The sequence below is a fragment of the Manihot esculenta genome, chromosome 17 (genome assembly GCF_001659605.2).
Source record: "Manihot esculenta cultivar AM560-2 chromosome 17, M.esculenta_v8, whole genome shotgun sequence".
Classification (NCBI taxonomy): domain Eukaryota; kingdom Viridiplantae; phylum Streptophyta; class Magnoliopsida; order Malpighiales; family Euphorbiaceae; genus Manihot; species Manihot esculenta.
In genome coordinates this window covers 14,651,129-14,665,049 of record NC_035177.2, presented here as the reverse complement: position 1 = coordinate 14,665,049, position 13,921 = coordinate 14,651,129, and positions in this window count along the sequence as shown.

Genomic DNA, 13,921 nt, shown 5'->3' with positions numbered 1-13,921 from the left:
TTACCATTGCCAGGGCGTAGTCAAAGGCTCCTGGACTTTACTATACCTGCCAGGGCGTAGTCAAAGGCTCCTGGACTTCTCTATACCTGCCAGGGCATAGTCAAAGGCTCCTGGACTTCTCTCAGAGACGATTGGATCATTCAGCATTCACCCACATCAACAAATAACGATGCAATGCAGCATATTCGTGGATTCTAATGCAAACAACCTACTGGATACTCATGATGCATGAACTATGCTCAAAACATTTCATTTTTCAAGTAAAAGCATTAAGTTTAGTTCCACTCACCTCTGGCTATCTGGACTGACTCTGCAGGCTCTGAAAACTCTGGAGCAGTACTTACTGCTGCTCTCTCTGGTTCCTCTGGTCTGTACCTATACAGATGGACTCAAATGAGGGACCAAACTAACTCAAGAACAACTCTATTAAACTCCCCAAGAATCCCCTTAAACTCACTCTAACATCCATGCAAAGCATGCAAAGGAAAGCTGGACAGGACACTTTCGGTGGCAGGTTCGGCGGTCGAAAGTCCTCTCCAGAGACGAAACTCATGCACCTTCGGCGGCCGAAGCTCTACTTTCGGCAGCCGAACCCTTTCGGGGGCAAGTTTCGGAGGCTGAAAGGCACTCCAGAGACAAAAGTCTCTAACCTTCGGCGGCACCTTCGGCGGCCGAACTCCCCTCCAGAGCCAAAAGTCCAAAAGCTCGGGGGCAAGCTTGGGCAGCCGAAGCCACCTCCTCATGGGTTCGGCGGCCGAATGTACCTTCGGCGGCCGAACCTGAGTTCATCCGCAAGGCAGAAACTTGCTCTGCCTCTCGCCAAAAGCACCAAAACCCTCTCAATCTCAACCACCTCAATTTCTCAACTTGCATATACCCAAGTATATGCTCAAAGGGGTCAGAAACTACCTTAACACCCCAAACACACAACACAAACAACACAGAAACAAGCTCTATGCACAAAATCATCAAAACCTCACAAAGAACCCTATTCATGCAACTCTCCCCCAAAACCACATAAAACCTTCAGAAAACATAAAAACAAGCTCAAGATCTTCACTTACCTCTTGAAACCAAGAAGATGAACGATCCTAACGTGGAGTTTTGGAGCAACTCGCCTTCAAACTCTCCAAACTTCACAACTTTGAGTTTTTTAGCTTAAAACCTTCAAAATAACATAAAAACTAATCACATCTTTACAAGATTTAATGAAAACATGAAGAACTACTCACAAAAGACAGGGTCTCACCTCAGCAAGTGAAAGAAAACGGTGATGTTTATCCTTTCAACCGACTGAGGGCCATTTATAGGTGGCTGGCCAGACCACCTTCGGTGGCCACACGTGAAACCGAAAGCCATGCATGTTCGGCGGCCGAACCTCAACTTCGGCGGCCGAACCTGGCTTTTCTGCCTTGGTTCATTTCACTCAAAAACTCATTTCCTTATGCTTTAAACCTAGGAACATTATCAAAACATTTGAGAAAAACATAAAGCAAACCCTGCTAAAGACTTCCGACATCCCGGACTCCACCGGAAAGTAGAATTCCGATGCCAGACTCCAGTCGGGTATTACATTCTCCCCCCTTAAGAACATTCGTCCCCGAATGTTCCGAAAACAAACAAGTAACACATAAAAAGGAGGAAACGAACCTCAAAACAAAGATGGATATTGCTGGAGCATAGACTCCCGCATCTCCCAGGTGCATTCTTCTAGATTATGGTGGTTCCACAGAACTTTCACCATTGGGATCTCTTTGTTCCTTAGCTGTCTGATCTGTGTGTCCAGAATCCGCACTGGCTACTCTATATAGGTGAGATTTGTAAGAATCTCCACCTCAGGCTCACTCAGAACCTGATTTGGATCTGACACAAACTGCCGTAGCATAGAAACATGAAAGACCGGGTGAATTCTCTCCATAGAAGCAGGTAAATCCAGCTTATACGACACATTTCCGATCCTCTGCAAAATCTCAAAGGGTCCAATGTATCGTGGAGCTAACTTACCCTTCTGCCCAAAACGAACCACTCCTTTCATTGGAGACACATTGAGCAATACCCAATTACCCTCCTGGAACTCTAACTGCTTTCTGCGAACGTCTGTATAACTTTTCTGTCTGCTCTGAGCTGTTTTGATTCTCTCTCTGATCATGGGCACCACTCTACTGGTAATCTCTACTAACTCTGGCCCTGCAAGAGCCTTCTCTCCTACCTCTTCCCAACAAACAAGGGATCTGCATTTCCTCCCATACAAAGCTTCATAAGGAGCCATCCCTATGCTAGCATGATGGTTGTTATTGTAGGCAAACTCCACCAAAGGTAGATGCTGCCTCCAAGAATCGCCAAAGTCTAACACACACAGTCGAAGCATATCTTCTATGGTCTGGATGGTCCTCTCTGACTGTCCATCAGTCTGTGGATGGAAAGCAGTGCTAAAATCCAATCTCGTGCCCATCGCACTCTGCAGACTTCGCCAAAATCTAGAGGTAAACTGAGGTCCTCTGTCTGAGACTATAGACACTGGAACTCCATGTAATCTCACTATCTCATCCAGATAGACCTGTGCCAACTTATCCATAGAATAGTTACTCCGAACTGGAAGAAAATGAGCAGATTTCGTGAGTCTGTCCACAATCACCCATATAGAGTCTATCCTGTTGGACGTTGCTGGTAAACCCACTACAAAATCCATCGCTATGTTCTCCCATTTCCATTCTGGAATCGGCAATGGGTTAAGCATTCCAGCTGGTTTCTGATGCTCTAGTTTCACCCTCTGGCAAACCTCACAGGCTGTCACAAACTGCGCCACTTCTTTCTTCATGGCTGGCCACCAATAAACCCTTTTCAGATCCTGGTACATCTTGGTGGCTCCTGGGTGACCACTATACCTCGCATTATGAGCTTCCCTCATAATGTCTTCCTTCACACTGCTCCTATCTGGTACACAAAGTCGACTCCCATAACGGAGGATCCCTTTGCTGTCAAATTTGAACTCTGCACTATTGCCTGATTGAACAGTCCTGGCAATTTTCATCAACTCTGGGTCCTCGTGCTGTTTCTGAGCTATCTGCTCCAGAAACACAGGTGTCACTCTCATCTGTGCGATCAATGCACCTGTACCAGACAACTCTAACTGTAACCCCTCTGCTAAGAGCTTGTAAAGCTCCATCACGACTGGTCTCCGCTCTGCTGCTATATGGGATAAACTGCCTAGTGACTTCCGGCTTAGGGCGTCTGCCATAACATTCGCCTTACCCGGATGATACTGGATCTTACAATCATAATCACTGAGCAATTCTACCCATCTTCTCTGCCTCAAATTCAGCTCTCTCTGACTCAAGATGTACTGTAAACTCTTGTGATCGGTGAAGATCTCGCATTTAACCCCATAGAGGTAATGTCGCCACATCTTGAGTGCAAAAATAACTGCTGCCATCTCTAGGTCATGGGTAGGGTAATTCAACTCGTGCTTCTTCAACTGTCTAGAAGTATAAGCTATCACCCTATCACTCTGCATCAAAACACAACCCAATCCCACTCGAGATGCATCACAGAACACTGTGAAATCCTCATTACTGACAGGCAGAGCTAACACTGGTGTTGTTGTCAATCTTTTCTTGAGCTCCTCAAAGCTCTCTTCACACTGGTCTGACCAGACAAACTTCTGGTTCTTCTGAGTCAGTTTGGTCATAGGAGCAGCTATCTTTGAGAAGTTCTGAATGAACCTCTTATAGTAACCTGCCAGTCCCAGAAAGCTTTTAATTTCAGTCACTGTAGTGGGTCTGGGCCAGTTAGCTACAGCCTCTATCTTTTTGGGATCTACCTCAATACCCTCTGCTGATACCACATGTCCCAAGAAGGAAATGCTCCTCAACCAAAACTCACACTTCGAGAACTTGGCATACAAACCATGCTCTCTCAGTGTCTGCAGAACTATCCTCAGATGCTGGGCATGCTCCTCTGCATCTCTGGAATACACTAATATATCATCAATGAAAACAATGACAAAGTGATCCAGAAACTCACTGAAAACTCTGTTCATGAGATCCATGAATGCTGCAGGGGCGTTAGTCAACCCGAACGGCATCACTAAGAACTCATAATGCCCATATCTGGTCCTGAAAGCTGTCTTTGACACATCTGCCTCTCTAACTCTCAACTGATGATATCCGGATCTCAGATCTATTTTAGAGAAACAACCTGCTCCAGCTAGCTGGTCAAATAGATCATCAATCCTAGGGAGAGGATACCTATTCTTGGTAGTGACCTTGTTCAACTGTCTGTAGTCGATACAAAGTCTGAGGGATCCATCCTTCTTTCTGACAAAGGCACTGGAGCACCCCAAGGTGAGGTACTAAGGTGGATGAAACCCTTATCTACCAAATCCTGCAACTGTTCTTTGAACTCTTTTAACTCTGCTGGCGCCATCCTGTAGGGAGGAATAGAGATAGGTCTGGTATCAGGCAGCAATTCTATTTCAAACTCTATCTCCCTACCAGGTGGTAGTCCTGAAAGTTCGTCTGGGAACACATCGAGAAACTCTCGGACTACTGGGACTGTGGCTGGTTCCCTAACCTGACTGTCTAGCTCTCTTACATGAGCTAGAAACCCCTAACAACCCCTCCTAAGCAAACGACGAGCCTGAAGGGCTGAAATCAAACCTCTGGGTGTACCTCTCCTGTCTCCTCTGAAGACACACTCTGACCCATCCTGGTCTCTGAGCCTAACTATCTTCTCTCTACAGTCCAAAGTAGCACTATATGTAGATAGCCAATCCATCCCTAGAATGACATGAAAATCTGTCAAGTCTAGAACCACAAGGTCAGCTGGAAGGCATCTACCCTCTATGAACACTGGACTGAAACGACAGACTGACACTGCCACTGATGGGTCACATTTGGGTCCACTGACCCAGAGAGGATACTCTAACTTAGAACTGATCAAACCCAATCTCTCTATGGCTCTCGAAGCAATAAAGGAATGAGAAGCATGGGGGTCCATCAAAGCATACACATCTGAACACCCAATAATGAGATTATCTGACACTACTGTGTTCGACGTGTTCGCCTCCTCCTGTGTCACAGTGAAAATCCGCGCTGGGGCTACCGGATTTCCACCTCGGGAACCTGCTGCTGAAGTAGAGGCTGCCCCTCTCCCTCTACCTCTGCCACTACTCTGAGGCATGACTGGAGCTACTGGCTGTACAACTGGCTGTACCACACTGCCTGAACTCATCTGCTGGGATGGTGCAAAAGTCACCTGAGGACAATCCCGAGCAATATGCCCTTCCTGTCCACATATAAAACAAGCTGTAGATCCCAACCGACAAGCTCCTCCATGTGGTCTTCCACATCTTCTGCATACTGGAGCTGTGCCAGAGCTTGAGCCACTACCTATTCCCAGACCTGACTTGACTTTATTCCAGAACTTACTCTTTGTTCCTTTTGCTCTATCCCATCTCTTGCTGCCTGAAGTGCCTGAACTGGGGGCCTTAGAACCCGAAGCCTGTGCCTTTGACTGTTTTTGGATATTGGCACTAGCTTCCATTTTCCTGGCTGCGTCCACTATAGTGTGGAAACTCTCCTTTTCTGCTGGAAGAATCAAGGAAGAATACCTGGGATGCAGTCTCATAGTATATCTCCTTGCCTTCTTCTGATCAGTATCATAGGCTTGACCCACATACTGAAGCAAATCCAGGAACTTATCTGTGAAGTCATCAACACTCATTTCGTCTGTCTGTCTCAACTGTTCGAACGCTATTACTTTCATCTCCCTCGAACTGTCAGGAAAAGCCCACCCTGCAAACTCATTGGCGAACTCTCCTCAAGACATACTGTTCATCCTGGGTTCCACATAATTCTTGAACCATTCTCTGGCTTTCTTGCATTTGAGTGTAAATCCTGCCATCTCAATGGCTCTACTATCATCAGCTCCCAATTCACTGGTTATCATCCTAACTGATCTGAGGTATTCAAATGGATTATCTCCCGTGTTGTATTTAGGAGCATCCAATTTCAAGTACTCCGTCACTTGCACTTTACCTCCAGATGAGCTAGGTTGATGTCTGTCAACAACAGGGGCTACTGGTTCTGGTGGTGGTGGTACTGGGTCATTTAGCTCTGGGTGTGCTGCACTTGGATGGGTAGGGGAAGGTGGATACATAGGATATGGTGGGTAATAAGGAGGATAAGGCATATATGGCATGTAAGGAGGATATGGGACAAAACTAGAGTACTCCGACATACCTCCCATCGGATACTCTGGGTCCTGCGGAAAGGCTGGATAGCCAAAACCTGAGGCCTGAGCACCTCCCTGCGACTCTCCCATACCTTCTTCAAATCTGCCTATACCCATGCTCTCATCTCTAGACTGGTCAATCTCCATAGCCTCCCTCATTTCCTCTGATTTTCCTCCCCTAGCTATTCCCCTTCTGCTCTCGTCTACACACCTTCTAGGGTCTATTGACGTACCTTCCCTGCTAGATCTCTGAGACCTTGCCCTCGGCAATGCAGGAGGACGAGCAGCTGTTCTCTCACTATCTGGTGGGACTCCAGTCAATCGAGCTGATCGACGAGTTCCTCTCATCTTTACTCTCTGGAAAACAAAACAGAATATAGCACTTTAGCACATAAACACATATCACTCATGCACATGCAAAACTCATGGCATTCCATAGCAGTAAACAGATAGGACTCAACACCCTATCCTAATGGACATGATTTCCTATTGTGCTTGACCACCTCTAGCCTCTATGAGCCCGACACTCTCTTTATAGGTCCGATCATTTGAACCTAGGGCTCTGATACCAATCTGTAATGACCCCAAAATGGATCGTCACCGGTGCTAGGATTCAGGTCGGCTTAAGGCCGCCAGAACCCGTAGCAAGCCTGCTATACTTTCTGTGTACCTGTAAATCTCATACATGATCATACATTTTCTGTAAAAATAAAAACTCTTTTCTGAACCAAGGCTTAACCTGTGCATGCACTATCTCTGTACTCTGTACTCTGTACTCTGTACTCTGTACCCCTGACTAGAGCTTGCTCTAGATGGGTTTACTCATCCCTGTTAAGCCTGGTTTTTCACATATAGTAAAACATCTAGACATATACAGATCATGTACAGAACAAACATTACTAAGTCAAGCACATTGCTAACTTTATACACAACTATTACATCTCTTTAATATTACATGTCCACTCTACGCTATTACACATCACTTTACTCTTTCTGTACTCTGTGGATCTCCTCTGTATACTGTACACTGAACCTGCAAAACTGGGGTTAAGGGAGTGGGATGAGCTCTATAGCCTAGTGAGTAGAACAGTAAAATAGTCATTAACACATGCTCTGATGGAATGCATCAAACCACAGACAATCCACATCAAGGGTAAACCTGTCACCACATAGTCCCGGTAACTCTGCCGTGCCAGGGCGTAGAATCGAGCACCTGGTCTTCCTGTTATATATGTATATATGTATATAACACCTCTGTACTTACCATTGCCAGGGCGTAGTCAAAGGCTCCTGGACTTTACTATACCTGCCAGGGTGTAGTCAAAGGCTCCTGGACTTCTCTATACCTGCCAGGGCATAGTCAAAGGCTCCTGGACTTCTCTCAGAGACTATTGGATCATTCAGCATTCACCCACATCAACAAATAACGATGCAATGCAACATATTTGTGGATTCTAATGCAAACAACCTACTGTATACTCATGATGCATGAACTATGCTCAAAACATTTCATTTTTCAAGTAAAAGCATTAAGTTTAGTTCCACTCACCTCTGGCTATCTGGACTGACTCTGCAGGCTCTGAAAACTCTGGAGCAGTACTTACTGCTGCTCTCTCTGGTTCCTCTAGTCTGTACCTATACAGATGGACTCAAATGAGGGACCAAACTAACTCAAGAACAACTCTATTAAACTCCCCAAGAATCCCCTTAAACTCACTCTAACATCCATGCAAAGCATGCAAAGGAAAGCTGGACAGGACACTTTCGGCGGCAGGTTCGGCGGCCGAAAGTCCTCTCCAGAGACGAAACTCATGCACCTTCGGCGGCCGAAGCTCTACTTTCGGCAGCCGAACCTTTCGGGGGCAAGTTTCAGAGGCTGAAAGGCACTCCAGAGACGAAAGTCTCTAACCTTCGGCGGCACCTTCGGCGGCCGAACTCCCCTCCAGAGCCGAAAGTCCAAAAGCTCGGGGGCAAGCTTGGGCAACCGAAGCCATCTCCTCATGGGTTCGGCGGTCGAATGTACCTTCGGCGGCCGAACCTGAGTTCATCCGCAAGGCAGAAACTTGCTCTGCCTCTCGCCAAAAGCACCAAAACCCTCTCAATCTCAACCACCTCAATTTCTCAACTTGCATATACCCAAGTATATGCTCAAAGGGGTCAGAAACTACCTTAACACCCCAAACACACAACACAAACAACACAGAAACAAGCTCTATGCACAAAATCATCAAAACCTCACAAAGAACCCTATTCATGCAACTCTCCCCCAAAACCACATAAAACCTTCAGAAAACATAAAAACAAGCTCAGGATCTTCACTTACCTCTTAAAACCAAGAAGATGACCGATCCTAACATGGAGTTTTGGAGCAACTCGCCTTCAAACTCTCCAAACTTCACAACTTTGAGTTTTTTAGCTTAAAACCTTCAAAATAACATAAAAACTAATCACATCTTTACAAGATTTAATGAAAACATGAAGAACTACTCACAAAGGACAGGGTCTCACCTCAGCAAGTGAAAGAAAACGGTGATGTTTATCCTTTCAACCGACTGAGGGCCATTTATAGGTGGCTGGCCAGACCACCTTCGGCGGCCACACGTGAAACCGAAAGCCATGCATGTTCGGCGGCCGAACCTCAACTTCGGCGGCCGAACCTGGCTTTTCTGCCTTGGTTCATTTCACTCAAAAACTCATTTCCTTATGCTTTAAACCTAGGAACATTATCAAAACATTTGAGAAAAACATAAAGCAAACCCTGCTAAAGACTTCCGACATCCCGGACTCCATCGGAAAGTAGAATTCCGATGCCGGACTCCAGCCGGGTATTACAATTTCTTTGAAACATTGTCAATGATAGTAAATACAATTGGAGCTTCGTGCAAAAGAAAGGATTATCTTCGAGAAATACACAATGAGGAAGTGTTGAATCAAGTGGAGATGGGTGAGATTTCAACTGGAAGAGGTCAGAATCAAGAAATAAGTTTAGCTCGGCCTGGTGATACACGTTGGGGTTCTCACTACACAACAATAGTTAGACTTTTTGACATGTGGAATTCAGTTGAAAGAGTGTTGTTGGCAATAAACAAACTAGGTGAAAGTCTTAAAATCCGTCAGTCTGCTGAAGGTGTATTTGATAAGATGGATTGTTTTCAATTTGTTTTCATTGGAAAGTTCATGATGAAGATTTTGGAAATTATAAATACCCTATCAAAGATTCTGCAAGCAAGAGATCAAAATATAGGATATGCACTCAATATGATTAATGTTGTGAAAAATAAGTTGCAAGAATTGAGGAAAGATGGTTGGGATAATTTATTGAAAGAAGTAACTGAATTTTGTGAAGGACATTCTATTGATGTGCCTAATATGGAGAATTTTGTTCATGGTCGATCTCGAAAAAGGCTTAAGAGTGGAGAACCAATGACATATCTTCATCATTTTAGGATCGATATCTTCATAAAGGTATTTACTTTTACCTTATTTTAAAAGCATTGATAATTATTTAATTATATAATATAATTCAACTTTTAATTTATATGATATTAGGTAATTGATGTTATTGCAATGGAAATGGATAAACACTTCACTGAGGCAAATACAGAGCTACTTAGATGTGTGATGTGTTTGGATCCTTCAAATTCTTTTGCAAATTTTGATCATGTCCGCTTATTGCAACTAGCTAAGTTGTATTCAGATGATTTTACATTTATCATCAAAACTAATACAAACCCTAACACTTTAGATCTAACCAATTCATGCATCAATAACCCTTAACCCTTTTTCAAAACTTGCTTAAAACATAGAAAAAGGCAAGGATCTACACTTACCTCTTGAAGATCTAAGGTAGATGCGACCCAAGCTTGGAGTTGAGAGAAAACGGTCTCCGGAGGTCTCCAAGCTTTAAAACTTCTGATTTAAACTCAAATCTTCAAACACAAGGGAAAACTCATGAATATTTTGAAGGAAAAACAACAAAATCAACAATGGAAGGGCAAGAACTCACCTTTGCCTGAAAATGGACAGAGAAACCCTCCCATTTTTGGACTGGAGGCCTCTTATAGGTGGCTGGCTAGACCACCTTCGAGGCCGAAAGGAGAGCTCCCGCGGCAGCACCATGTTCGGCGGCCGAACATGGACTTGTCCCCCAAAAATATTTTTCTTTCTTTTTAAAACCCTTAATTCAAAATCTAAGCAATAGAACCATAAAAATCATTTTAGAAAACTTTATTTTACCCTTCCAAGAGATTTCAGCATCCGAGATACCGGATTCCAACGGGATTCCGTCGGAAAGTTGGAATTCCGACACCGGAGTCTAGTCGGGTATTACATTCTCCCCCCTTAAGAACATTCGTCCCCGAATGTTCAACAAGCAAGCATAAACATCAAGAAAAAACACATAAAACATAAAACACTTACTTTAAAAGAGATAGGGGTATTGCTTGAGCATTGACTCTCGGGTCTCCCATGTGCATTCTTCTAGATTGTGGTGATTCCAAAGAGCTTTCACCATCGCGATTTCCTTGTTCCTTAACTTTCTGATCTGCGTGTCTATGATCTGCACTGGCTGCTCAACATAGGTGAGATCTCCTAGGATCTCTACATCTGCCTCATTAAGAACCTTGCCCAGATTTGACACGAACTTCCGTAACATAGAAACATGAAAAACCGAATGGATCCTCTCTATGGAAGCAGGTAAGTCCAGCTTGTAAGATACATTCCCAACCTTTTACAAGATCTCGAAGGGTCCGATGTACCGTGGAGCTAGCTTACCTTTATTTTCAAAACGAATCACCCCTTTCGTAGGAGACACCTTAAGCAACACTATATCTCCCTCCTGGAACACAACATGCGTCCTACGGACGTCTGGATAACTCTTCTGCCGGCTCACAACAGTTCTGATTCTTTCACTGATAATAGGCACTACCCTGCTGGTGATCTCAACTAATTCTAACCCTGCTAGAGCCTTTTCTCCCACTTCTTCCCAGCAGACGGGTGACCTGCACTTCCTCCCATATAGAGCTTCATAAGGAGCCATCCCGATGCTAGCATGGTAACTGTTATTGTAGGCAAACTCCACCAATGGTAGATGCTGCCTCCAAGAACCGCCAAAATCTAGCACACACATTCTTTACATGTCTTCTATAGTTTGGATGGTCCTCTCTAACTGTCCGTCAGTCTGAGGGTGGAAGGCAGTGCTAAAATCCAACCTCGTACCCATAGCATTCTGCAGACTCCGCCAAAACTTGGAGGTAAACTGGGGTCTCCTATCTGACACTATTTATACTGGAGCCCCATACAACCTAACAATCTCTTCTACATATACTTGTGCCAATTTGTCCACAGAGTAACCACTCCTGATAGGAATGAAGTGAGCCGATTTGGTCAATCTGTCCACCATTACCCATATAGAGTCTAGTCTGTTGCACGTTGCTGGTAACGCCACTACGAAATCCATCGCCACATTTTTCCGTTTCCACTCTGGAATCGGTAACGGGTTGAGCATCCCAGCTGGCTTATGATGCTCTAGCTTCACCCTCTAGCATATTTCACAAGCGGACACAAACTGCGCCACTTCCCTCTTCATCGCTGTCCACCAATAAACTCTCTTCAGATCCTGATACATTTTGGTGGCCTCAGGGTGAACACTATACCTAGCATTATGAGCATCTCTCATAATGTCTCCCTTCAAACTTACGTCATCTGGTACACATAATCTGTTTCCGTAATGGAGGATCCCTTTGTTGTCAAATCTAAACTCCTCAGTCTTGCATGCCTGAACAGTTCTCGCTATCTTCACCAACTCAGAGTCCTCGTGCTGTTTCTGTGCCACTTGCTCCAGAAACACAGGTGTCACTCTCATTTGAACCACTAGTGTACCTGTACCAGACAACTCTAGCTGTAAACCCTCATTAATGAGCTTGTAAAATTCCTTCACCACCGGTCTTCTCTCTACTGTAATATGGGATAAACTGCCAAATGATTTCCGACTGAGAGCATCTGCTACTACATTTGCCTTACCCAGATGATACTGGATCTTGCAATCATAATCACTAAGCAGTTCCACCCATCTTCTCTGCCTCAGGTTCAACTCTTTCTGACTCAAGATGTATTGCAGACTTTTATGATCTGTAAAGATCTCACATTTTACCCCATACAGGTAATGCCTTCACATCTTGAGCGCAAATATCACAGCTGCCATCTCTAGATCGTGTGTAGGGTAATTCAACTCGTGTTTCTTCTGCTGCCTAGAAGCATAAGCAATTACCCTCTCATTCTACATCAACACACAACCTAGTCCCACTCGGGATGTGTAACGACCCAAAAACCGGACCGCTACCGGCGCTGGGATCCAAATCGGCATAAGGCCGCCGGGACCCGTAGCAAGCCTAACATACATCCTGTATACCTGTTAAATCCCATACATGATCAAACATATACATAAAAATTTAAACTTTTTCTTTTCATTCACCAAGCTTAAACTGTGCATGCACAACTCATAATCATAAAACACCACATTGGAGCCATCATCAAATGCTCCAATGGGGCAACATATCATATATTAAGCTTGGTTTACATAAACATCATGAAAACCTTTCATTAACAAGATCATGTATCAAAAAGGGATTAACATACACGAGGGCCAAGCACAATTCTATCCTCAATACAATTCTTTACATTACATTTCATTACTATACGTTACATTACGATGTCTTTCTCATGTCCACAGCTAGCTATTACATAAAACATGACTTTACTCTTGATGACTTCCTGATCTATCCCGTACCTGCAAACCTGGGGGATTAAGGGAATGGGGTGAGCTACTAGAGCCCAGTGAGCAGAATAATAAAACATTGTATTTAAAACATATGATCTCATGGAATGCATCATATCACAAACAAATCACATCAAGGATGGTCTTGTCACCAATAGTCCTCTACATATCCATTAGTGCCAGAGGCGTAGAATGGGTCTCGACCTGGTCTTTCTCTTAACATAGTGCCAAAGGCGTAGAATGGGTCTCGACCTGGACTTCCATACCATACCATACCATACCATATCATATCATATCATACGAGGACTAAAGGATCATCCAATACCCATCCACATCATCATCCTATTATGCAATGCAACATATTCGTGAATTCTAATGCAAATAACCTAATATATCTCATGGCATTCGTGATGCATGAACATGCTAAAAAATTGATTTATTTACTTTGAAACATAAAGAGTTATTCTACTCACCTCAGGCTAGCTCTGAAAAGACACTGAAGCAGCTAACTCACTGCTGGGGTCCTCGGTTCCTCTGGTCCGAGCCTACACAAGTGGACTCAAATGAGGGACCAAACATACATAAACATGACTTTAAAATACTCCCCAAAAACCCCCTAAAACACCTTAAAACAATCATAGAAAACATGCAAAGGAAGGCTGAACAGGGCACTTTCGGTGGCAGGTTCGGCGGCCGAAAGTCCCTCTAGAGCCGAAACTCAGCCACTTTTGGCGGCACCTTCGGCGGCCGAAAGTGGTTCCAGAGCCGAAACTCATGCATGTTCGGCGGCACCTTCGGCGGCCGAATCTCCCGTCTAGAGCCGAAAGTCTACTTTCAGGGGCAGGGTTCGGCAGCCAAAAGTTTGCCTCCACAGGCAGGTTCGGCGGCCGAAAGTCCCTTCGGCTGCCGAAC